Raw genomic sequence first — 25,231 nt, forward strand, 5'->3', positions numbered from 1 at the left:
ATTTAACTCCAGGTTAAACATTTCTCATCAGCTACTAGGCTCTGTCTTCTCTCAACGAGCCAATTTCTGATACAAACAGTTAAATCACCCTCACTCCAATGCCTCTGTATTTTGTGCAATAGCCTACAGTGGGAAATTTATCAAATGCTTTAGTGAAATCCCTATACACCAAATCAGCCGTTTTACCCTCATCCATCTGTTTGGTCACTTTCTCAAAAGAAAATAATAGGGTTTGTGAGACACGACCTTTCCTTCACAAAACTGTGTTGACTATCCTTAATCAGCTTATTCCTTTCTAGATGATTATAAATCCTACCTCATATAACCTTTTCCAACATTTTACCCACAACCGAATGAGGCTCACTCGTCTATAATACCAGGGTTGTTTTTACTCCCCTTCTCAAACAAGAGGGCAACATTTGTTAACCTCCAGTGTTCTTGCACTGTTCGTGTAGACAATGACGACATAAAGATCAAAGTTCATGGTTCTGCAATCTCCTCCCTGGCTTCCCAGAAAATCCTCGGATTAATCCCATCCGGCCCAGGGGACTTATCTATTTTCACACTTTCTCGAATTGCTAACACGTCCCCTTTAACTTCAATCCCATATCGTCTAATAGCCTGCATTGCAGGATTCTCCTTGACAACACTGTCTTTTTCCAGTGTGAATACTAACAAAAAATATTCTTTTAAGTGCTTCCCGATCTCCTCAGACTCCATGCATAACATCCCACAACTATCCTTGATTGGCCCTCATCTTTCTCGTCATTCTTTACTTCCTGATATACTTATAGAAAACTTTACGGTTTTCCTTGATTCTGTCTGCCAGTGATTTTCATATCCCTTCTTAGCTCTCTCATTTGGTCTTTCGTGGCTAACTCGTAACTCTCAAGCACTTTGACTGAGCTTCACGTCTCATCCTAATATAAGTTTCCTTCTTCCTCTTGACAAGAGATTCAACTTCTTTTTTTAAGCCACAGCTCCCTACACATGGTATAATGATGCTCTATTTTACAGACAAACTTGGGTAAATCTGCCCAAGTCGATCATATATTTTCACCACTGCTAAATTAGAAACTAAACCAGAAAGAGAATGATCAGGGTTTAAGATTTTGTTAAACAGCAAATTCTTCTTAATATTTTATAATTGTACTGCCCCTCCCTCCATGCTTGTCATACTCAGTTTGAAGAAAATTTATTTCAACATGATATTGTTTATGTTTACAAAATTAAAAAGGGTATTTTGAAATAAAATCTGGAAATATAAGGTTGGTGTCAGTAAAAGTGTCCACAAAGGTGTTTAGCAGCCGTAAAAACCCAAACAGTTCATGGACGGTCTTTGAAGAAGGAAATCTTCTGCCCACAACGAGCATGGCATATGTGACTACAGTATTATGGCAGCATAGATGGCATGCATACCATACATTCTAAGCATTGACCATCTCTTGCAATCCTTTTTGATATGAAGTGGTATTATCATCACTGCTTCCCTCACAATTAACACATTAGAGTTACCCTCGACTTGAAACTGAAGTGGATCAGTTATATAATACTTTGTCAACAAAACCAGGGAAGAAGCTGAAAATTCTTTAATAACTAACTTACTTCTTGTCTCCCCAGTATATGCCCAAGAAATATACCACCAAATAGGATGTAGCAACCTGCTTGATCAGCACCACATTCACTAATCTATACATTCACGGCCGTCACCAATAAACAGTGAGATCTATGTGCACGATATGAAGCACTGAAGGACCTCACTCAATTCCTTCAACAGCATGTTCAAAGTCTCTGACCTCGACCATCTAAAAGGACACAGACAGTAGATAACATGGTAACACCATGTCTTGAAAGCTCCTCTCCAAGCCAGACAACTTCCTGTCTTAGCAATATACCATTCCTTCACTGCTTTAGGATCAAAATCCCAGGTACTCCTTTCCTGTCAGCATTGTGTACCTGGAGCAGGTGACCTGCAGATGTTTGAGGAAATGGCTCACTATCGCCTTCCCAAGTGCAATGAAGGATGGACAACAATACTGGCCTTACCAGCAGCGAAGAAATCCATTGAAATAATTTGTTTAGAATCCTGACCTGTGGGTTAGGACAACAGTCTTGCAACAATCTGTTCCAGAGCCCTGAACTCCAAACCTAACAGGACTTGCGAGTTGATATGTTTATATTGACCAAACAGACGGCAGTGGTTCAAAGTTTGGGAGAAGATTTGTAGCTCGGGTGCTCGTTGTTGTGTTTCTGCTCGCCGAGCTGGGAATTTGTGTTGCAGACGTTTCGTCCCCTATCTAGGTGACATCCGCAGTGCTTGGGAACCTCTTGTGAAGCGCTTCTGTGATCTTTCCTCGGGCATTTGTAGTGGTTTGAATCTGCTGCTTCCGGTTGTCAGTTTCAGATGTCCGCTGCAGTGATCTGTATTTTGGGTACAGGTCGATGTGCTTATTGATTGAATATGTGGATGAGTGCCATGCCTCTAGGAACTCCCTGGCTGTTCTCTGTTTGGCTTGTCCTATAATAGTAGTGTTGTCCCAGTCGAATTCATGTGGCTTGTCATCTGCGTATGTGGCTACTAAGGATAGGTGGTCACGTCGTTTCGTGGCTAGTTGGTGTTCATGGATGCGGATCGTTAGCTATCTTCCTGTTTGTCCTATGTAGTGTTTTTTGCAGTCCTCGCATGGGATATTGTACGCTACAATGGTTTTTGCTCATGCTGGGTATCGGGTCCTTTGTTCTGGTGAGTTGTTGTCTGAGAGTGACTGTTGGTTTGTGTGCTGTAATGAATCCTAGTGTTCGCAGTAGTCTGGCTGTCAGTTCGGAAAGGTTTCTGATGTATGGTAGTGTGGTTAGTCCTTTGGGTTGTGGCGTGTCCTCGTTCCATTGTCTTTCCCTTAGGCATCTGTTGATGAAATTGCGGGGGTATCCGTTTTTGTCGAATACATTGTATAAGTGTTCTTATTCCTCATTTTGCAGGTCTGGTGTGCTGCAATGTGTTGTGGTCCTTTGGAATAGTGTCTTGATGCAACTTATTTTTTGTGTGTTGGAGTGGTTGCTTTCATAGTTCAGGACTTGCTCTGTGTGCGTGCCTTTCCTGTATATCTTTGTGCTGAATTCTCCATTCGGTGTTCTCTGTACCATCACGTCTAGGAATGGGAGATGGTTGTCCTTTTCTTCCTCTCTCATGAATTGGATTCCTGTGAGTTTTGATGATCCGCTGTGTGTTCTGTATTTCTGTGTTTTTAATGATTACAAAGGTGTCATCCACATATCTGACCAAGAGTTTGGGTTGAGTTTGCGGTAAGACTGTTTGTTCTAACCTTTGCATTGATTCCAGAGATGAGTGAGCCCATGGGTGTGCTGTGGCTCAAGGCCGCTCACGACCATGACTATTTCGAGAATGAGGGATAGTAAATAAATACCAGCATTACCACAAACATCCCAAATTTAAAGAACAAACTTAAAAACATGAAAAAAAAATCAAAATCATTCTACTCAATCATAACAGTGATAAGGGGAAAGATGATGTGAATACTTAGATTCTGCCCAACAGCCTCACTGCAATGAGAAAAGACAACAACTTTCCCGTTCTCCAGAAAGGATTATTGCATTTTTGAAAGGTGATTCTGCTTAACGTCACTGCATAGGTCGGCTACTCACTTTTTCTGGTGCCCCAACCAGGCCAGTTCTGCTTTGATCTTTTCCTTCAAGGCTTGTTCTGTCAGCTTGAGGAGTGTCGCCTGGTGCTTTGAACGCATCTCCTCCTCCATGTATATAGCAGCATATCCATGGTGAATTTAGCGAAACTGTCTTAACCTCCAGAGAAGGACAGAAGGACAAACAGTACAGAGTGAGGCGATCTGCTTCCCCTAACCAAATCAAAACTTGCCCTGTAATCCACAAAACCCAAGGACTAACTGCAAACAACAACAACAATTACAAGTAGTTGGAGTAACATCAGAAATGCCAATCATGCTGCATCACAAGTGATCCCATCAAACTATCCCAATATTTATCAGGATGTGTAAGTGCTGACTATCTCATTTCATCATCTGGAAAACACATTAAGACGGGCGAAGTCCCTCACACAGATAATTTTCTGGTCAGGACTCCAGTTACTAATTTGCTGCCAGGTTCTGATAAGTAACCAAAAACAGAATAGTTGCACATACAGAGAATAAGGGCGTCATGGTTACATCAACATCAGAATTGGAGGAGGATATTTAGCTTCTTGAGCCTATTCCACCATTCACCAAATCATGGTAATGTTCAACATCATGACAAATCCCAGTATTTGTCCCGTAATCCTTCAACATTTTGGGTAAAAATCTAACAATCTCAGGTTTAAAATTTGCAATTGATTGACGGCTTGGACTGAATAGGTTTTGAATTGCTGAAGCATGACTTCTAATCCTTTGCTTTTGCAACTTCTTTGGATATAAATGTCAACATTCCACTGTCCCTTGATCACTTTTCTGAGCCTGCTTGTGACATTTTCATGAACTGTATACAGCTGGATCACCCCCATCAAGTTTCTTTGAACTTCACTGTCTCTCGATTTTCACAATCAAGAAATATCCTATCTTGATCCAACCTCTCACTTGCCGACACAAACTCAACTGTAGATTTTTCATTTACTTAATCTATCAAGATTATTTTCTCTTTTTATGCTTCCATCTACCTACACTCGAGATTGCTGCTAATCTGAACAGAGACCCGAAGTTTTGAATGTGGTTTACCTATCATTCTGTATAGCGAATTGTTAGGGGTCCAACATAGATCCATCCAAGATATCACTATCCATATCCTTCCAATTAGAACATCTCTTATTATCTTCAGAAATGTCTCTTGTTCAATTCAAATTCCTCTACAAGTGCCACTTGTCTTTTGCATCTTATTACCACCTTTGATGGACAGTAGAAAGTTGTAAATTCAGGGACGTACTTAGCAGTCAAATTGAGATTGTGTTTACCGGTCTAGGTGAGCACGGAGTCCCAGTAAATATTAATCTTTGTCTTCACTGCATGGTAACTCGATCACAAAGATTAACAATGTAAAAGATTAATTCCTACTCAAGATTTATAAACTGTAGGCACATTGTTAACATGTGGTACTTATCATTTGAAAAAAAACAACCCCTGCCCAACACTTGCTTTATACTCATTGCCCCATCTGCTCCTCATCCTCTACATCTGAATCTCATGGCAAGATACCGAGAACATGGAGAGGAGCAACTATTCCAAGCGCTGAGATCCCACAAACTGGAAGCACCATTCACCCTTGGCTAACCCATGGGAGAACTCACTTTTACAGCTATTGAAGCCGATTGATCCTGCAGTATGTCCTCATTAGAATCTTCCTGCTGGCTGCGTTTCTTCCCCATATTAAATCAGCGATGGCTCTCTGATGGCAGAAGGGGAAGGAAGGATTTCTCTTCATTTTCATCTTCAGCCATTGACTCATCAAACTTAAGGGAGTACTCAGTGGCAACAGAAGCAGATTCCGGAGTGACAATAAATGATTTACATTATTCTTTGTTATTTTCCATTGCTCACTGAAAGATTTAGAACTTGAACATGAAGTTAAAGTCTGAGCTAGAGTCCTTGTATTAGTTATCTGCCCAAGGAGCAGAATTGGGTTACAATTATTGATTCAACACAGCACAATGTTAAATCACACATTGTTTCAGGGGACATGTGGAAGTTTCCTTCAGCACAACCGCAGATCCAAGGGGAACACAAGAAAATTGGATTGTATAGCTTAAGCACATGACTGAATAAAGGAATCTTGAAATGAATCAGTGCACGTCATGTTACTATTTGACCCACATATCCTTTGGGTATGGAAGGAGTGCTTATGTGACAATTGATATAGTTGATTTGAATCACCTAATTGAAGAGATACAAATCCCCATTTAAATCATGAGATCAGTGAAAGGACAAAACACCATTTCTGGTTAAAGAATTCACCTTTCTCACCAGGTAATGAAGACAGACTGACACTGTGGATCGAGTTGTCAGCTGCTGTTTGAACCACCTCTTCAACAGAGCTGTTTCCCTTTGTATTGTGGGAGGTTCTGCTTTTCTCCAAGAATGGTACGGATGGGCTGTCTTGTTTACTGCTGCCACTGCTGCCATAGAAATGTCACAGATCAACACACATGCACAGATTTAGAACACAAAAACACAGTCTCGGTATTTGTGATTTACATATGCCTCCTTCTGTAGCTCTCCACCTAAATCCATCGACATATATTTCTTCGATCAGTTGTATTCTATGCTTCTTCTCGAATTCATCTGTTGTTTACTTCAATTATTCCTGGTGGTCTAAGTTTGACGTCAAACCTCTTTCCGGGTAAAGACCTTCCCCCCCCCCTTCCACCACCACACCCACCTCCACCCCAGCAATTTCCCTGTTTGATGTAATAGTGACTACAATTGTATCCATAGCTCCAGTGGATAGTGTCATTCACAAGCAGAAATGTCTTTTCCATGTCAATCCTGTCAAACCCCGGCATAACTTTAATGGCCTCGACCATGTCACTCTTTTTCAACAACACAAGACTGTCCAAACTTGCTTGATGGATTCAAAATCAGTTTTGATATAATTCCAGAATATATTTGTAATATATTCCCTACTGCCTCTACATCCATATTACAATATGGAGATCAGAACTGTTTGCACTGCTCCAAGGGTGAGCTGTTCATTGTTCGACACATATCTAACACATCTCTATTCTGTAGCCCCAGAAATAAAACCATCCTCAACGTTTCTTTATAACCTGACGAACCAGTGTCATTTACTGTTAGTGACTAATTTTTATCATCGAATTCCCCACTATCAACATTCTGGGGGGTTACTATTGACTAGGAATTGAACTGGACAAGTCATCTAACTATTGTTACCACAAGAGAATGTCAGCGGCAATGAATCCTGCAAAAATAAACAACCTCCCAAATCCCTGAAGCCTGTCCATCATCTACAAACCACAAGTCAGAAGTGGAATAGACTATTCGCTACTTGACTTGGTTTGGGTGAGCTCCAAGAACACTCAAGAAGCTTGACAGCATCTGGAAAAAGCACACTACTAGATTAGGGCCACATTCACTCACAGGGCAGCAGTGTGTACTATCAACAAGATACACTTCAGAAATTCATAATACTTCGACATGGATCTTCAAAATCCATGACCAATACCATCTCGAAGGACAAGGGAAGCAGATTCATGGGAACACCACCACTTAGAGGGTCCTTTCCGAGCCACTACCATCTTGAGTTGAAAATCTTTCAGCTGTCCAAAAGTGTCATTGTGCCAAAATTCTGGAACTCCCTCCCAACAGCACTACCAGTCAGCATACATGGACTGCAGTGATTCAAAAAGGGAGCACACAACCACCTTCTCAAGGGCATTAGAATTAACCAATAAATGTTCGCACAGCCAGTGACACCCACATTCCATAAATTAATTAAATAATTAACGCCGTCTCCTTCCTTCCATAGCACCCCATCCATAAATACTTGAGCTTCAAAAACACAAGGCCGTGAGTAGCATGTGGTAACGCACAAGGAGGCCGAAGCCACATTTAGGAATTTCTTAAGGACATGCTCAGCAAGGGGTGGTCCTGAATGAACAAAACCCCCCAGCGATTCACTCAACATACGCTACAGTGAAACTATCAGTTGCCAACTTTTTCACAATAATAAAAATCACACAACACCAGGTTATATTCCAACAGATTTAGTTGGAAGCACACTAGCTTTCGGAGCGTTGCGCCTTCATCAGGTGATTGTGGAGGGCTTGATCGTAACACATAATTTACAGCAACAATTTGCAGTGTGATGTAACTGAAATTATACATTGAAAAAATAATTGTCTGTTAAGCCTTTCGTCTGTTAGAATATAGTGACAGTTTCACATTTTTATTGGTAAATCACAATATCTTTTTTATAAAAGTTGAGTTTTCGGTTTAGCTGTTCACAATGGTGATAGCTAGATAATATGTTGAAGGTGTTCGCCCCCTGTGTTCTCTGTCTATTACCTGATGTTTAGATTGATTCTGATCTAATAAGTGAGATAACTGTGTTTTACATAAATTCATGCAGTTTTGAGCTCAGAGTTCTACATGAATGTATGCAGTTTTTGAGCAAAGTGCAATGTAACTCTACAATTACAAATTCATAACACAAAATTTATGTGTGCACGTGGGTTATTGTCTGTGTGTATGTCTGTCTGGGGTTGGGGTTGTGAGTGCGTGAAAGTGTGTCTGTGTGGTGAGTGCAGATTGTCTTAAGTCTGTGAAGGGGTGCATGTGTGAGTGTGGGAGTGTGTGTGTGTCTATAAGGGCGTGTGTGGGTGTCTGTGTGAGTCTGTGTGTACCTGTGTCCGTGTGGATGTGAGAGTGTGTGTGTAGGAATATGTGATTGTGTGTGTGTGTGTGTGTAGTGCAATGGTGATCACCTGTAATGTGACATGAACCCAAGGTCGGTCGAGGCCCTCCCTGTGGGTACCAAAATTCGCTATCAGCCTCTGCTCGGACACTTTCCTCTGCTGCCTCTCCCGAAGTCCACCTTGGAGGATGGTCACCCGAAGGTCCGGGGCTGAATGTCCTGGATGACTGAAGTGTTCCCCAACTGGGAGGGAACCCTCCTGTCTGTTGATTGTTGTGCAGTGCCCCATCCTTTGTCGCAGCCTTTGCTCAGTTTCCCCAATGTACCATGCCGCTGGGCATCCGTGCCTGCAACGTATAAGATAGACAACGTTTTCTGAGTCACATGAGTACTGCCATGTACAAGTGGGAGGTGTTCCCACGCGTAATAGTGGTATCTGTGTCCACAATCTGACACGTCTTGCAGCGTCCGCCGTGACAGGGTTATATGGAGTTGTCCCGAGAGCCAGGCAGTTTGCTACGAATAATGATCTGTTTGAGGTTTGGCTGTTGTTTAAAGGCAAGTAGTGAAGGTGTGGGTAAGGTCATGATGAGGTGCTCATCCTCATTGAAAATGTGTTGCAGGTCACGAAGAACTTGGCGGAATTTTTCAGCCCCTGGGAAGTACTGAAAAACGAAGGGTAACCTGTCAGTTGCAGCACGTGTGTATCTCCTGAGGAGGTCATTACGGTTCCTTGCTGTGCCACGTCGGAACTGGTGGTCGATCAGTTGAGCATCGTACCCCGTTCTTGTGAGGGCATCCTTGAGTACTTCCAGGTGTGCGTCACGTTCCTCCTTATCTGAGTAGATCCGATGTTTGCGTAGGGTTTGTCCATAGGGAATGGCTGTTTTAATATGTTTTAGGTGGAAGCTAGAGATGTGTAGCATTGTGAGGGTGCCTGTGGGTTTGCGGAAGAGTATGGTGCTGAGGTGTCCGTCCTTGACGGAGATGCAAGTGTCCAAGAATGAGACAGACAGTCGAGAGTAGTCCATGGTGAGTTTGATGGTGGAATGAAACTTGTTGATGTCACTGTGTAGTTTTATCAGTGACTCCTCGTCAAGGGTCCTTAGGAAGTAAATGTCATCAATGTACCTGGTGTGCAATGTTGGTTGGAGATCCTGCATAGAGAAGAAATCTTTTTCGACCCTGTGCATAAAAATATTGGCATATTGGGGTACAAATTTGGTCCCCATGGCTGTTCCGTGTGTCTGGATGAAGAATTGCTTGTCAAAGGTGAAGACGATATGATCGAGGATGAAGTGGATGAGTTGTAAGATGGTATTTGGAGACTGGCAGTTGTTGGCGTTGAGTACTGAGGCTGTTGCCGCGATGCCATCCTTTTGGGGGATGCTGGTGTAGAGTGTGGAAACGTCCATTGTGACGAGGAATGTTGCCGGTTCGATTGGTCTGTGGGTGCTGAGTTTCTGTAAGAAATCCCTAGTGTTGTCACAGAAGCTGGAGATCCCCTGTACAATAGGTTTCAAGATGCCTTCAACATAGCCAGAGAGATTCTCACATAGGGTCGATGGGACGTCCCGGTGTGTTGGCTTTGTGTACCATTGGAAAGCAGTAGAATTTGCCTACGAGAAGTACGCGGGATGAGGGCGCGATGGGAACTCTGAAGGACTGGATCCAAAGTTCTGATCAGTGTGTTTAATTATCGGGTGTGTTCTTTGGTCGGAGCAGCTGGTAGTTGCCTGTAGTGTTCCTGGTTGTTCAGTTGTCGGTACACTTCTTTGCAGTTGTCTATTCTATTCTGAATGACAATGGCTCCTCCTTTATCTGCTGGTTTGATGACAATGTCTGGATGGCATTGCGCTGTGAATGGGTGATGTTTTGCTCTATCTTGTGGGTACGGCTGATGTGTCTGGCATTTATATATTTCCTGACAGTTTGAGCATGCATGTCAAGCCCAGGGCAGTGGCCCTCCGGTGGGGTCCATGTTGACACCTTCTTTGGTCGCTCCTCTACAGATCCATGCAATCACTGTTCTAGTTCATCAGTGGGCTCAGTGGGATCACTGCCGGCACCTTGAAAGAATTGCCGGAATCTCATTCATCTGATGAATCCTCTGTGTCTGCTGTCAGAACCAACCGATCCATTTTGGTGGTGGGGCAGAAGTTGAGAACCCTACACAGGGCTTCAATCTCTTCCAGTCGAAGGGTGTGGTCCGATAAGTTGATAATAAATTAGTTGACTGTAAGTTAGAATACAGTGAACCTATCACTGCGTTTTAATTATAAAGAACCATTTCCACAGAGGTTGACTCGTCTATGGAATGAACACCCAGAGGAAGTGGTAGATGCAAGTACAGTGACAATATTTAAAAGGCATTTGGAGAGGTAGACGAATAGGAAATGTTGAGGAATATGGATCAATGCAGGATAATTGGACTAGTTTAGTTTGGGAAATTTGGTTGGCATGGACGAGTTGGACCGAAGGGTCCATTTCCATGTCGTATGACTCCGATTTTATTCCTTTCAGCCACAGTGGCATTTTGCAATTGCCCCAACGTATGTTGTAATTGAACAAGTCAATGGAGGTTTTTGGCACCAGGGCCACAGTACACTGTCGGGAAGGTGTTGAGTAGGAGCTGCAATTTAGTGGGCATTTAATAAACAAAATACAGAAGAAATATATCAGGAAATTACTGCAGATATTGGAACTTGTACTGAAAACAACAAATGCTGGAGCTCACAGCAGGTGAGGCAGCATCCATGGAGACTGAGCAAGCTAACGTTGAGTTGAGATGATTCTCTCAGAGCTTTGATGAGGAGCCATCTAGACTCCAAATGTTAGCTTGCTCTCTCCATGGATTTTTATTAAAAATATTTATGGAATGAGGATGTCACTAACTAGGCAGCATTTATCGCCTATCCCTAACTGTCCAGAGGGCAGTTCAGAGTCAACCTCAGTGTTGTGTGTCTGGAGTCACATGTAGGTGAAACTAGGTAAGGATGGCAATTTCCTACCTAAATGATTTTAGTCCCAACAATCGACAAAGGATTCATGGTCATTATATTCTTAATTCCAGATATTTATTGAATTCAATTCGAACAATTCGAACCCGGTTGTCTGGGATGTTATCTGGATCTCTGGATTAACAGTCCAGCAATAATACCACTGGGCCATCACCTCCCCACTGTGATCTCCAGTATTTGTTGTTTTCAGTGCTCAAGAAATATGTTATGGATTATTATTGTACTATGTAAAAGCATCCACAGCGAACATAAATAGCCCACCTCCGATCATGATGTTTGAGTCTGGATGACTCAGACAGACTTTCTAATAAAGTGGAGTTACGCATTTTAGTGTCTGGCAGTTTCTCCGTATATCTAGCTGGTGTTGGGCTGCACTCATCCTTTCCACGATGAAACTAAGAAAGAAACAACGACCAGCTACTGCCAGCTAAGTCTTTGGATTCAACTCCACCACAGCCGTAGTGTTATGTTTTTTTAATTCAAACAATTTTTCAGTGAAGGACATATCAGCAAGCTCACCATCTCCTGTCTCAGTTCAATAGAAAATGGAATCAATAATGCAACACCTACTGTCCCTTGAACAGGCTATCATCTAATCTGAGTTTACAATCTTTTTCTTTGACAGCTTTAAACAGGTTTTACACAAAAGGAGCATGCAGACAGGACAAACCTCAATTATATTCAACACAAGAAAAGGCAATTCAGTTTAAGCGAGATGAATTAATTGAGATCAGGCCTCAGGTGAGAATACAAAACAGTCAAGTTTGGAATTTCCAGAGACCATCAAGATCGCATATTAAAAGACTTAAGTTTGTCTCACGTTTCTTTCCTACTCAACCGATTGTGATGTATTATGACACTTCTGGAGCAGGTGGGATTTATCCAGGCCTCTGGTTCAAAGTTGGAGACATGACCACAGCATCTCAAGAGCACATTGTTTTAGGCTGAGTAACTGGTGGGTTACTTTGCCCAAATATCTTACGAATCCGGAAGATGCTGTTACCATCCCAAAGGTGGGAAATAAGCAAGGTACATAATCGGAGGTAAGATGTTATAACAGACTCTATCATAAGAGACAAAATATCTTCCTGCCGATTTTCATTCATCCTTCGATCGTTTGAAATTCTCAAATTTTCTCACCTACCACCACTTTTGAAGTTTTGTATATCTTTTCTTTCAATTTTATGTCACCCACAATTCCTTTAGCTATGCACCTCTGTTGCCACCTTTTCATCGTGCATTTCTTTTACAAATAAATGTGTATTGTTGAAAATTATGAAATAACTGAATATATTCTTCCGCTTTAACATTCTAACATCTCATCCCATTCCCATTTAGCTCACTATTATTTTATACCCTTGTGACTGCCTTTAACTTTAGATACTAATTAAAGAACCAAATTCCTTCGCCTAAAGCTAAATGCTATATTGCTGCATTAAATCTTAACAAAAGCGTCTTTAATTTTGAACTCATTAATCAATCATATTACCAGGTCTAAAATAGCCTGTTCCTGATTGATCCAGAACAAAATGTTTGAAGAAACTGTACAAAGAAGTCAACCTCAAGTTGCTGCAGAAGGTAAGAGTGCACAGTACTATTTTAACGAACAGAATCCCTCTGAATACCAGGATTCTGTTAGATCCCCAAAATTACTCTGATCATACAATAGAATAGAATTCTAACAGTGTGGAAACAGATCCTACGGCCCAACAAATCCACACCACACGTCTAAAGAGTATCCCAACCAAACCTATCCCTTAACACTGTTACTCAACATTTACGCCTGACTAATGCACCGAACAAGCACATCCCTGAACACTATTGACAATTTAGCAAGGCCAATTCACTTAACCTGCACATCTTTGGATTGTGAGAGGAAATCGGAGCACTCAGAGGAATCCCATGCAGACAGGGGAGAATGTGCAAACTCCACACAGACAGTCATCTGAGGCTGGAGTCACCTGGGTCCCTGGCGCTGTGAGGCCGCAGTGTTAACCACTGAGCCACCTCTTTTTTCCCTAAAAAACTGAGTGAATTGACCCTGCCTCTCCTGTTCACAGATAATAGCAAAACATCAGCAACTGTGCATCGCATCAACCAATAAACCTCAGGTTATTAAGTCAAGAAACGTAAGATTATTGTTCAGGTTGGGGCAGTGTAAAAACCTTACCTGTCAAGTTCAGCTCTGGGTCGAAGTTGGTTCATGAAGTCTGAATGCTGCTGCCTCTGTTGGTCCAACAGCACTGTCACTGGCACAGGAGCTGTTCCATGAGGTAGGTTTGTAGCAGTCAGAGATCCTGCTGCATCCTGGGTACATGCCAACTCAGTCATCTAAACCAGAAAGAATTAGTACAGCACAGATTATAAGACAACTCGGATCACATCTTGCTTTTGAAATCAGAGGCTCCTACTCAACCCAGCACACGTGTGTCGCCTCTTTGGAATAGCTATTTGACTGGACCTCTGCTCTCACAATATTGCAAATAATTTCTTTTTGTAAGTATTCAAATTAATTCTAAAACTAATAATGAATCAGCTGCCACCTCCTTTCCAAAAGATCTCAGCCCTTCTTTGAAACAGCAAAAACCAATGAGATCATCATTAAAATTGAAGCATCCAGTGTTAAAACATTCACATGCTCCGTCACTGGGATATGATGGGCTTTTCTCACAACACTGAGCAAAATTTTCATTTGAGGCAAAAAGGAGAACTCTAAGAGAAAGTTAAACCGCCCGTGGGTCACAAAGGCAGTCAAGGACAGTACCCACAAGGAAAAGAACGACAGAGCAGCGGAGGACGAAAAAGGAAAAAAAATCATGATATTAAATTGACAACTTATAAAAACGAATGGCAAAAGTTTCTGCAGGTATGTAAAAAGTGAGTAGCTAAAGTGAGCATCTGATTCGGGAATTGATAATGTATACAGGGAAAACAGCAGATAATTTAAACCAATATTTTACATTGGTTTTCATGGAGGAGAATACCGTTATCAGCCCAAAGATAGCAAAAAGCAAGGTATTCATGGGAGGAAAAATGCTACAACAGTCTTTGTCACAAGGGACAAAGTAATGACAAGCTAATAGGATTAAAGGCAGACAGGACCTAATGGCCTGTATCAAACATTTTTTCAGGCAACTGGCTGCAGAGATATTCAAGGCATCAATTGAATCATTCCCGAATCAGTGGATACAGGGAGCTTGAGTAGACTGATGCGCCTGTTCAAGAAGGGAGGGAAATCAGCAAAGTTAGTTTAATATCTGTTTTGGCAGAACAGCAGAATTGAGTATTAAAGGAAGAAATAGCAGGACATTTGGAAAAGGTTATAATTAAACATGGTAGACTGGATTTTGTGAAAGGGAACTATATTTGACAAATTTGCTAGAGTTCATTAAGGAGATAACAAGTAGGGCAGATAAAGGAGAATCTGATGATGTTCTGTATTTAGATTTCAAACATACATTTGATAAGGCGTTACATAAAAGTTAATTGCACCAGATAGGAACTCATGGCATCGGGGGTCATGTATTAGCATGGACTGAGGATTGGTTAACCACAATGGCTGTTGCTGAGACCTCACTTGGAGTACTGTATACAATGTTTGTTCTCATATTTAAGAAAGGATAAACTAGCATTGGAGGGCATTCAAAAAAAAAGATTCATTTAGTTGCTTCGAGGATGAAAAGGTTGGTATGTCAAGAATAGGTTCGGTCATTATTCAATAGAATCTGGACAAATAACGGGTGATCTTATGGAAACAATGCTCTGAGGAGCTTGGCAGGCGTTGATGTTCAGTAGATGTTCTCGTACTAGTGAAGTCTCAACCAAGTGGACATTACAGAAGGGAACATTAATTTATAAAAGAGTAAAGGTTTTTTTCGCTCTTAGTGAATGGCTGGAATTCTCTCGCCTAAAAAATTGTGACAGCTAAGTGAGGTCGGGGAATGGGTCTGGTGGATTTCTCTTCGGAGGGTGGGTGTGAACTTGCTAAGCCGAAGGGTCTGTTTCCACACAGTAGGGATTCTATGAGTCTATATCAAATTATTTTAAAAGAGGGCAGATAGATTTTTGAAATATTAAGCAGTTGAGGGCTATGAGGATCAAACATAAAAGACAATTTGAGACCTGGGTTGGCCCAGCCATGATCTGATATAATGGGGGAGCAAGCTGAAGGGAACGAATACACTACTCCTGCTCCGATTCCTTGAGGCTCCATTTCATGCTTTCTTTTCTCCAAAGGGGAGCATGATATAATGTGCTAAAAGATCTCAGACGTTATCAATCAATCACAGCTATGCAGTCATGAATACGAAGGCAATTCTCTCCATGAATAAAAGAAAAGTACTACAGAGCTCATACAACGAGAATGATTACCTTCAGTCAACTCTTCCATTATATGATCCAAAATTGCACCCTCAGCTGTTTACTTATTTGTTCACTTCCAGACATGACTATTCCAATGTTCTCTTGACTGAACTTTCATCAACTTCAACATATTCAGAAGCTCCACTTACTGCACCCTCTTTCCAAGCCCCTTTTACCCATGATCCTTGTGCTTGCTGATTTATGACTTGCCAACAGCTTCAGTATAAGAAGTCCTGTCCTTCCGGACATATCTATCCTTTCTATTTCTGCAACTTCCTTCAATCCTTGAAACTTAGAAGCGTATACGTTTCGTATTTTAGCATTTTCATTTTCACCACCCCAGTTCAGCACTGAAGCTTTCAGCTGTATGGTCATCTGCTATGAAATTCTGTCCTCATGCAGTTCAAATAGGAACATTTTCTTCCTTTCCAACATTCTATCTCACCTATTTCTTTAAACAAGCAGTTGATCATCTTTCTTAATATCATATGGTATGCTGTTAAGCTTTGCCCTGCTCTTCCTGGACAGCTTACTACATTAGAGGAATTAAATAATTTCGAACTGCAGTGACAATTAACTCAATGCAGCAATTGTATGAGAGAAATTCCTTCAAAACTCCAGAAAGTACTGGCTCTTCAGCATGACTGGGGAAAAGGGCCACCTTGCCAAGTACACTAGAAGGAAGTACCTCTGTAACCTGACGTGCTGTATCAGACATCAGCCTTGCAAGTTCCACCTGCTGTGTGCTCATTTTAGTTGTGGACTCTTGCAGCATCTCTTGGCGAACCTGCACAAACTGCTGCAGACATTCTGCACATGCCCGAGAACACAAAGAGTGGTTTTCACGTCCAGCAATTGATAATTCAGATACTTTAATCAAGAGGCAGAGCACTATTAAAATGCAATGTGAAATTGACTTATAATCTAGTAAGCACACTGCATTGACCGTGCATCATGTTGCATCATGCAACGTAAGCTCACTGACACGGCTAATGTTTTACAATCAAGCTTGTAAGCCTTGCCCTCTCCTCCAATGTCACATATAAGCACAGTAACCTAGTCATAGTGTGATTTCGTTTTGTTGATTTCTAGTATTTGCAGTTCTTTTTTTTTGTATATATTTAACCTGGTAATGGTATTGCCAGATTGTTTCCAAGATGGGGAGATCTATTCAAACTTAAAACTAAAAATCAGACTGAAAAATCAGGAATTAATTATTGAATTCATTCTCAGGATGTAGATATCCCTGACACTGTCTCGTCACAACTGCCATTAAAAGGTGAACGTTCGTGATCTTCTTAAACCACGGCAATCCATGTGGCTGCAAGATACGCCCAATGTATGTCAGACCATTGTAGGCAGCAAAGGAAGAGCAATATATTTTAAAATCATAACTATATGCGGCGTTCCCAGGCATTTGCCGCCCTGTTCTTCCAGACAGAAAAGGTCATGAGTCTAGGTCTGTCAAAGGAGCTTTCAACGAGGTATTGCAGAGCATATTATAGATGGTGCACCCTGTTGCTACCATATACTGATGACAGAGGGAATCGGCACTTAAGGTGGTGGACATGATTCAAATCATGCTGATGTTTTGTAATGGATGATGTTGAGCTTCCTGAGTATCGCTAGAACTGCACTCTTCCAGGTAAGTAGGGACTAATCCATCATAATGCTTTCCTAGACCTGTTCATCTCTCAGCTCCATTTCCTCCTTTAAACACTCCTTAAAATCCACCTTCACCAAAATTTTGAATATCTTACATGACTTAGCATAACCTTTACCATTTGATGCTTTTTTGAAATATTTTGAGATACTTTATTATTTTAAATGCTTTTTATACAACAAATTGCTGTGATGAGATGATACTTTTATTTTGAATGTGATTTGAGGGATAAGACTGATGAAAAGCGAAAGGGAATTTCGGCATAAACAAATTTAAACTCAATTGTATAAGCTAATTAAGAGGTTTATTGTTCTACTCTTGTTCCTATATCCCAATGACAAGTTGTGAATATGCATTCCACAATTCTGGGGATCTCTCGGTCGGCCACTGCTTGCTAGCATAGTCCTCAACTGAAGAACAATTCAAAAAAAGCTGCAGTCTATTTTTATTTCCATGCTCTTTATTGGTCAAGTGGATACTCCTTATCCTCATGGTTCCACTCTCTCTGTATGGGTTCTACCAAAGAAATTGCAAATCTGGCATCAGAGGCAGTTCTGCGCTGTGCTCCTCAGATGGGGACAATATGAAGCAAATACTTCCGTTTAAAGAAGTAAAGTTTTCCCGGTGTCATTGACATCTTCAGATCATTGCAAAGTCCTTCTCAGCCAATGGAGTTCTTTCAAAATATAGTCTCGCTGTCCAAGAAGGGCATTTTGACAAGCTGCTAAAAAGACAGCATCTACAACAGTGAATAATTCATATTGAGCAGGTTAACAGGAGAAATCCCTTAGACTTCTTCAAGTATTAACACTGATCTTCTCTACCCACTGGAATAGAAGATGGAAATTTGCCTTAATGTCTTGCCTGAAAGTTGTCATCTCTAAGAATGCAGCAGTCCTGCTCTGGATTGAGTGTGTATGGTCGGCTTACATTCAAGTCGAAACATGGGGTTTGAAATAAAAATGTTTTCATTCAGAGGCAGCTGCATTCACAATGAGATAAACTGACATTTGCATCACACCTTTATGCTATAACATCCCATGGACGTTGACATGAACATGATTACAGAATATGACAAGTAGCCACATAAGGAGTGCTCAGATAAAACATAGTTTTTAAGGAGCTTCGTGAAGAAAGACAGAGACACATTCAGGTTCAGTTAACAAATGTCAGTGACTGGATGGTCAATAGTAGAAGGAGCCACTGTCAATCGGACACTAAAATAGACTGCAGCTTTTTTTTTAATTGTTCTTGGATTGAGGGCTATGCCAGCAAGCAGGCATTTATGTCCCACCTCGAGATCAACAGAATTACAGAATAAAAGTTCACGACTTGCCATTAAGGCATTAAAACACAGGAGCAAGCTTGCACAAGTAACTAAGAACAACAGCAAGGATTATATTGATTAAGTTTTCTGATTCTTAAGATACAGAATTCCAAGAGATAAAAAACACAGGAACTTGCAACCTTCCAAACTTACTCACCCAAATTAAAATCAGCATAACCTCCCTTTGTCCCATTTCTGGAACATGCTGCAGCCCTATAATCTCCGTCATCATCGATATTCCTGACGTCATCTTGTTCAACCCCATTCCATCAAGTTGTGTGTCTCAGTCTATAGAATTCACTCCTTAAGGTCTTACAATCTGTCCAGGTTTTCTTTAGAATCTCTGAAATGTTAACTCTTGTTTCCTCCCACAGATGCTGCTGAGTGTCACCAGCAACCTATGTTTTTGCTTCTAAAACTGTACCTTCTACTGTACCCATAGTCTGGACTTGCCGTTGATTTAAATAATTATATCTTCATGATGTGCTTTTGGTGAGAGGGGCTGTTTACCAGTGGAGCAGAACAAAGCAGGGGTGTGGAGAGGTTTGGCTTCAATGTTAAAGGCACTTTATAAATATAATTTGTTGTTCTTATTGCACAGTGAGAAGCAGTCAACACTGAATTCCTTGCATTTCCAGATACCTGTTACATATTCAAGTACCTGTCCAGTTTTCTGTCTGGCCTCCTCTCGCTGCCTCTTACTTGCAACAGCTTCCTGCTCGGCCTTCAGCTTCAGCAGGGCTATATCGTGCTCATGTCTCAGCTGTTGGGCCTGGACACAATCTAAGATTAAACAGGAACCATCACTGTACATTCCACTGCTCTGCTCTGTGAAAAAACTGGTATTTAAATTTACAATGTCCAGAAAGAGAGAATAACAATTGAAACGCAAAGGCACCAAAATCTTAAGAGTAACAAATGACAAGATTTTAATCAATTAATTTTCAGATTGCAACTTCATAAATTAAAAAAAAACATTTTCTCATAAATCTCATCATACTAGCACAAATTTTATAAAGCTGAAATTTCTTGAAAACTTGGCAGGTTTGCCCTGCTTCTATCAGTCAACTTGTAAAGTGCAGTCATGCGCAGGTTCGATCCTCATATCTGCACATTAAAAATTAGGCATTGTGCTAGTACAACACAACCCAAGGGTAAGTAAATTTAATCTCTAGTTTTGGAATAATCTTGGTTTTGCCTGATTTAACTGAAGAACATTGCTCAGAATGTTGCCTGGTTTGGAATAATTCTTACAATAACGAGCGCAGCCATTATCACTTAAGACAATTTTACAACACCATTTCTGAAACAGCACAAGGCATAGATCCGTACATTTATGATCTGAGCCAATGACACAGTCTCTTGCTGAGCAAGGGCTATTCCCTGGGTCGTGTTGTTCTCCAATTGCTGACGGATGGACTCTTCTATAGCATCCAAGTAAGTATCTTGAGCAGTCATGCGGTGTTGGACATTTGGCGGGGAGCTGAGCATCGAGGCTGCAATAACCAAAATGAAAAGTGTAATTCCAACTTTTACAATTAGTTAAATAATGCATTGGGATCATGGGGCTAACTGCATGCCTCTCCAGGATTCAAAACAAGTTCGGGAGCTGCGTAAAAAACGACAACGGACAAGACATTGAAATTTTCATGTGATTCACAAGATGCAACAAATAGCAAAGCATGCAGAAGATCCAAATCCAATAATTGTATTTAGGTCCTGGTGGATGATCAGGAATGCAACAAAGGTTCACCAGACTTGTTTCCAGGACATTCTCATGGAGAGAGATTGGGAAAACTGGACCTGCTATCTCCAGCATTTTGAATTGATTTCATTGAAAGCTACGAAATACTTAAAGAGTAGATGTAGGTAACATTTCCCCCATTGGGGAGTCTAGGACTGCGGGACAACTTAAAAATGAGAGCATATCACTTAGGTCTGAGCTGATGATAATTCTGTTGCTACTTCAGGGTCATGAACCTTTGGAATTCTCTACTACAGAGAGCTGTGAAAGCATAGGCATCAAGTAAGTTTTATGTAAAAATTGATGGATTTGATTTCCAACAGTGTATGGGGTCATGGGAACAGGGTGGCTAAAACGATACTGAAGCACTGATCGGCTATGATTATACTGAATGACTGGAGCTGGCTCAACAGGCTGAATAGCCTACTTCTGCTTAATGTTCCTCAGACAGGATCCGACCACTTGAATGACAAAGCACCTGCTTCCAACAAGCGTGGCAACTCACCGTTTCTTCCAATGATCGCTATGCCTGTCACTTCACCTTGGTTGTCTACTTACTCAGGGTTTTAGTTTAAAAATAACCTACTCCCACGGTGATGTTTCGACAAACAAATGACAGTTACAGAAAACATGATTCCGAGAGTTCCAATCTGCAGCAGAGGATATGGAGGGCCTGGCTGCAGTAAAACTGACGTCGGCTATGGAAGGTGAAGGTGTGGAAGTTGTAGCACACAGCTGCCTTGTCCTCTCTCTGGATGTTATCACTGCGTCATTCTGAAATGTACTCTGAGACATGGAACGATGGAGAGCTTGTGCTTTTCTTTGATGACTCTCCGTGAGCACAGAAAGCACAAAATTTAAACAATCACAAATGTTGACAACTGGCAAAATGCGACATCACTTAAACCATTTAACACTGCAGATTTCATACCAGCAAGTCTCTGTTTGGTGAAACTCTGCTTTAAACAATCTGTAGGACTTAGTCTCCATTAGGGATAAACAGAGTCAAAAAGTCTGGCACTGGAAAAGCACAGCACGTCAGGCAGCATCCAAAGAGGACAGTCCATGGCTCCAGCACAAGCTCTTCATGAGGAAAAACAGCCATCGTTACATGATAGGCCCATGTTCCCTCTACTTTTCCCAAAAGCCAATCTTCTACAATACCATTCCCACTCTTAAATTTAAACAACAATGTACTGACTGGACACAGAAGCCGAAAGACTGAAGAACCTGCCAAACCTGACAACCCAGACAACAGCTTCGCAACATACTCGCCAAGGCTTAAAAGGTGCTTTCGACTTACCAGTCCATTTGGGTCGTCAAGAGAATTCATCAGTGACTACCATCACACTAGCCACCGTACAGTTGGCAGCTCTCTGGGATGCCAGAGGAAAAATAAAGGACAACGACATCACATGCACATCAACAGACAGCAGACAATTGGACAAGAGCTGAAGACTTTCCAAAATCACATACCCTATATAAAGCAAATGCTCACTGATCACTATTTCCCCTTGATGAAGTCCAAAATATCCCAAGAACCCGATTTCTATAAGCAGCAAGGAGAATTCACCTCAGCTCAACATATATTGGTCTATCCAGTGTAGGCTTACTGAAATATAGTGAGTATCTGGATTATTTGCGTAGCACTTATACCACTCGGCCATCGCCTCCCCTTGAAATGAAACTTGATGCCAATGATAGTCTGTAACTTTATTAATTTGGTGACTTCCATAACTTCACCTTGTATTTTCCCAATACTTGCTGTCTCTTCCACCAGTAGAAGCAGTTCTTCCAAAGTCTTGACCTGTTTTGAGGTCTCCTCTGAACCACTGTTCAAACAAAATGATCAACAATTTATTGAATCTCTCTTGCTTATTCTACTCAACGAATGTCAAGTTATTACTTTCTGTTTCCTGTGCACAGCCTTGGAATCCTTCCTGAATTAGGGTTCCCAATACTGGGGACAATGTTCTAACTGTAGTTTAAACAGTGATTTGTGATGGTTTAACATCATTCATTTTTGTACTCCGGTCCCTGTTTATAAAAGCTTGATGGCTCTGAATAACTGATGATGATCTAAATACTTCACAAGACTGAGCTTTACTAAATTATTTCCATTAATAGTTGGTTTCACAGAGCAGTGAGCATTGAATAAAAACCATATAGAATCAACTAATGTGGCCTACACGGCAAAGGATTCTTGAAAGCACATTCTAATATTATTATTCCATATTAGAAATTGTGCCGATGTTTCTGATGGAAACTGCCTCAGGCCACTGGCAGACCCCAGTTTACGAATGGTTTCTGCTCTAGAGTGCGTCTGCACGTCAATTTGTACACAAGTTGGAACACACTGCAAAAAGTCATAAGTACAGAAAATGTTTGTGTGCAAGATCTTTAAAATTACACCCTCGGATGAGATTACGTATGAAAGAACAAGCATTCTGAAATCTGGGATCCTCTATGTATCTATCCTGCCACTGTTGACTCTGTCATAATTTGAGTGTCAGAAGAGTGCAACTATAAGCTGTCAAGCAGGTTGGATATATGCACAACTGAAGGAATTGATAACAGAAAGTGAACGGCAGAAAGTACATACGTCTGGTCATACCTATATGCAGTTAGTGGATCTCTGAATTCAACTCGACTGCTCTTCATAATATTACTTTCCAGGGTGGTAGATGGCAAGGGGCTGCGGGAGATGTTGACCTTCCGTGATTTGCTGCGACTACTGGATTTGACAGATGCAGCACTGGCTACAGAATCCTCCGGATACCTTCTATCTGACAGAAATAGAAACAAAGTTTAAGAAGTGAAAATATAGAAGGGATAGATGGTAATTTAATGCTTCTTGCCCACCTCCTCAAATTGTGTGGACGAGTACAAAGTGATAAACCAGACATCTGGGGGGAATCTGCAATCGGGAATACAGATGGAAGGGGGAGATGACCACTTCAGGAAGGGAATGGATGGTTCACTTTGCCTGCTAAGCCTTACCAAAGAAGCTCCATAAATTTGAGAGAAGGAAAAGATTCCATAGCCTCATTCTCTGTTGCAAATGCTTTAAAAACACTGCAAAATGTCAGTGCATGACCCTCGACCATTTAACTTAATTTCACCAGGGTTATTTCTTTTGTCTGATCAACAATGGCCAGCATGAAGTCAAGAGTAACTGTTGATCTAATTACATGAACAATTCATTTTGTATTCCTTCCACATACCCAGTCCGCTAATTTTTCGAGTCGCACTGCTGAAAGCTTTCTTAGTATCCATCACTGTGTCTGTCACTGCAGTAGTAGTGGGTATAGCTTCAAGGCTGTTTTCTCTGTGCTGCGACTTGAGATGAAAGAAAAATAATGAAGCAAACACAATGTAATTTAACGTAGTATGTTTCCTGCAGTAAAAACTCTTAGAATAGACCCAGGCAGGAATCACAGAGGAACTAGAAAACATGCAGGGTGTCAAAGATACATTTTGAGGGATTTTGGAAGCTAAGAAGCAGGAAATGTCAAGGTGAGACTGGGAAGTATGGAGCTAAAATGTTCAGCGGACAGAATGATCTGAGATATGAAGGGGGCCAGGGCAGAAAACAGCTGGAAAAGTAAGCAGGAGCTACAAACTAATCTGTACATAGGAATTTTGCAGCTGAAGGACTGGGTTAAGGCAGAGAGTGAATAACCAACCAGGGCTATGATGCAGACGGTAGAACGTGTAGAAATGTGCAGCATAGAATTAAAGAAGTCAGCATGTAGGAACTGCACACAAAGAAGAATCGGCCATTCGGTCCTTTGAGCCTGCTCCACGATTTAATAAGATCATGATGATCATGAATGTAACCCAAATACACATTCCCTCCTATTCCTGATAACCTTTAATCCCCTCTTTACAAGAAGGCATCCACTATGGACTTGAAAATATTCAAGGGCTCTGCTTCCACTGCTTTTTCGGGAAGTGAACTCCAAAGACTTATGACCATCAAAAATATGTAGCCAATATTTCCATTTTAAACCTGCAACCTCTCACTTTTGAACAGTTGTAGATGCCCCAACTAAGTGGAAGCATCCTCTCTACATCCATCCTATCAAAGTCTCTTAAGTCACTTTTATTTTCCTAACTTCCAGTAACATAAGTCAAATCTATGCAACCTTTCTTCATAAGGCAACCCTCCACTGCAGGGCTGGTAAATCTTTGAACTGCTTTCAACACATCTAAGTCCTTCCTTAAATAAGGTGACCAATACTATGCACAGCACTTTAGATGTGATCCCACCAATGGCCAGTACAACAGAGGCATAATCTCCCTCGTGTTCAAGTCCCTTTGCAATAAATTAAAACATTCTATCAGCTTTCCCAATGTTTTGCTATAACTGCATTTGAACCTTTTGAAAATCATGCACCATGACATTCGCATCCCTCTTCCTCACAGCTCAGCAGTCTCCCACCAATTAGATAATATGCTTTTGTATCCTTCTTGCAAAAGTGAAAAGATTCATATTTCCCACATTTCAACTGAGTCAGATTTTTGCCCACTCACTTAAACTACTGGTAACTTTTTTGCAACCTCATGTTTGCTTCACAACCTACTTTTCTCCTTGTGTTGTCAGTAAATTTGGCAACTCATCTTCCATCCCTTCATCCAAATAATTTTATAAATGGTAAGCAGTTGAAACGCAGCACCAAGCCCTTTGGCACATCACTTGTTGCATTCTGCCAGCCTGTAAA

Source organism: Hemiscyllium ocellatum, chromosome 9 (assembly GCF_020745735.1).
Source record: "Hemiscyllium ocellatum isolate sHemOce1 chromosome 9, sHemOce1.pat.X.cur, whole genome shotgun sequence".
Classification (NCBI taxonomy): Eukaryota; Metazoa; Chordata; class Chondrichthyes; order Orectolobiformes; family Hemiscylliidae; genus Hemiscyllium; species Hemiscyllium ocellatum.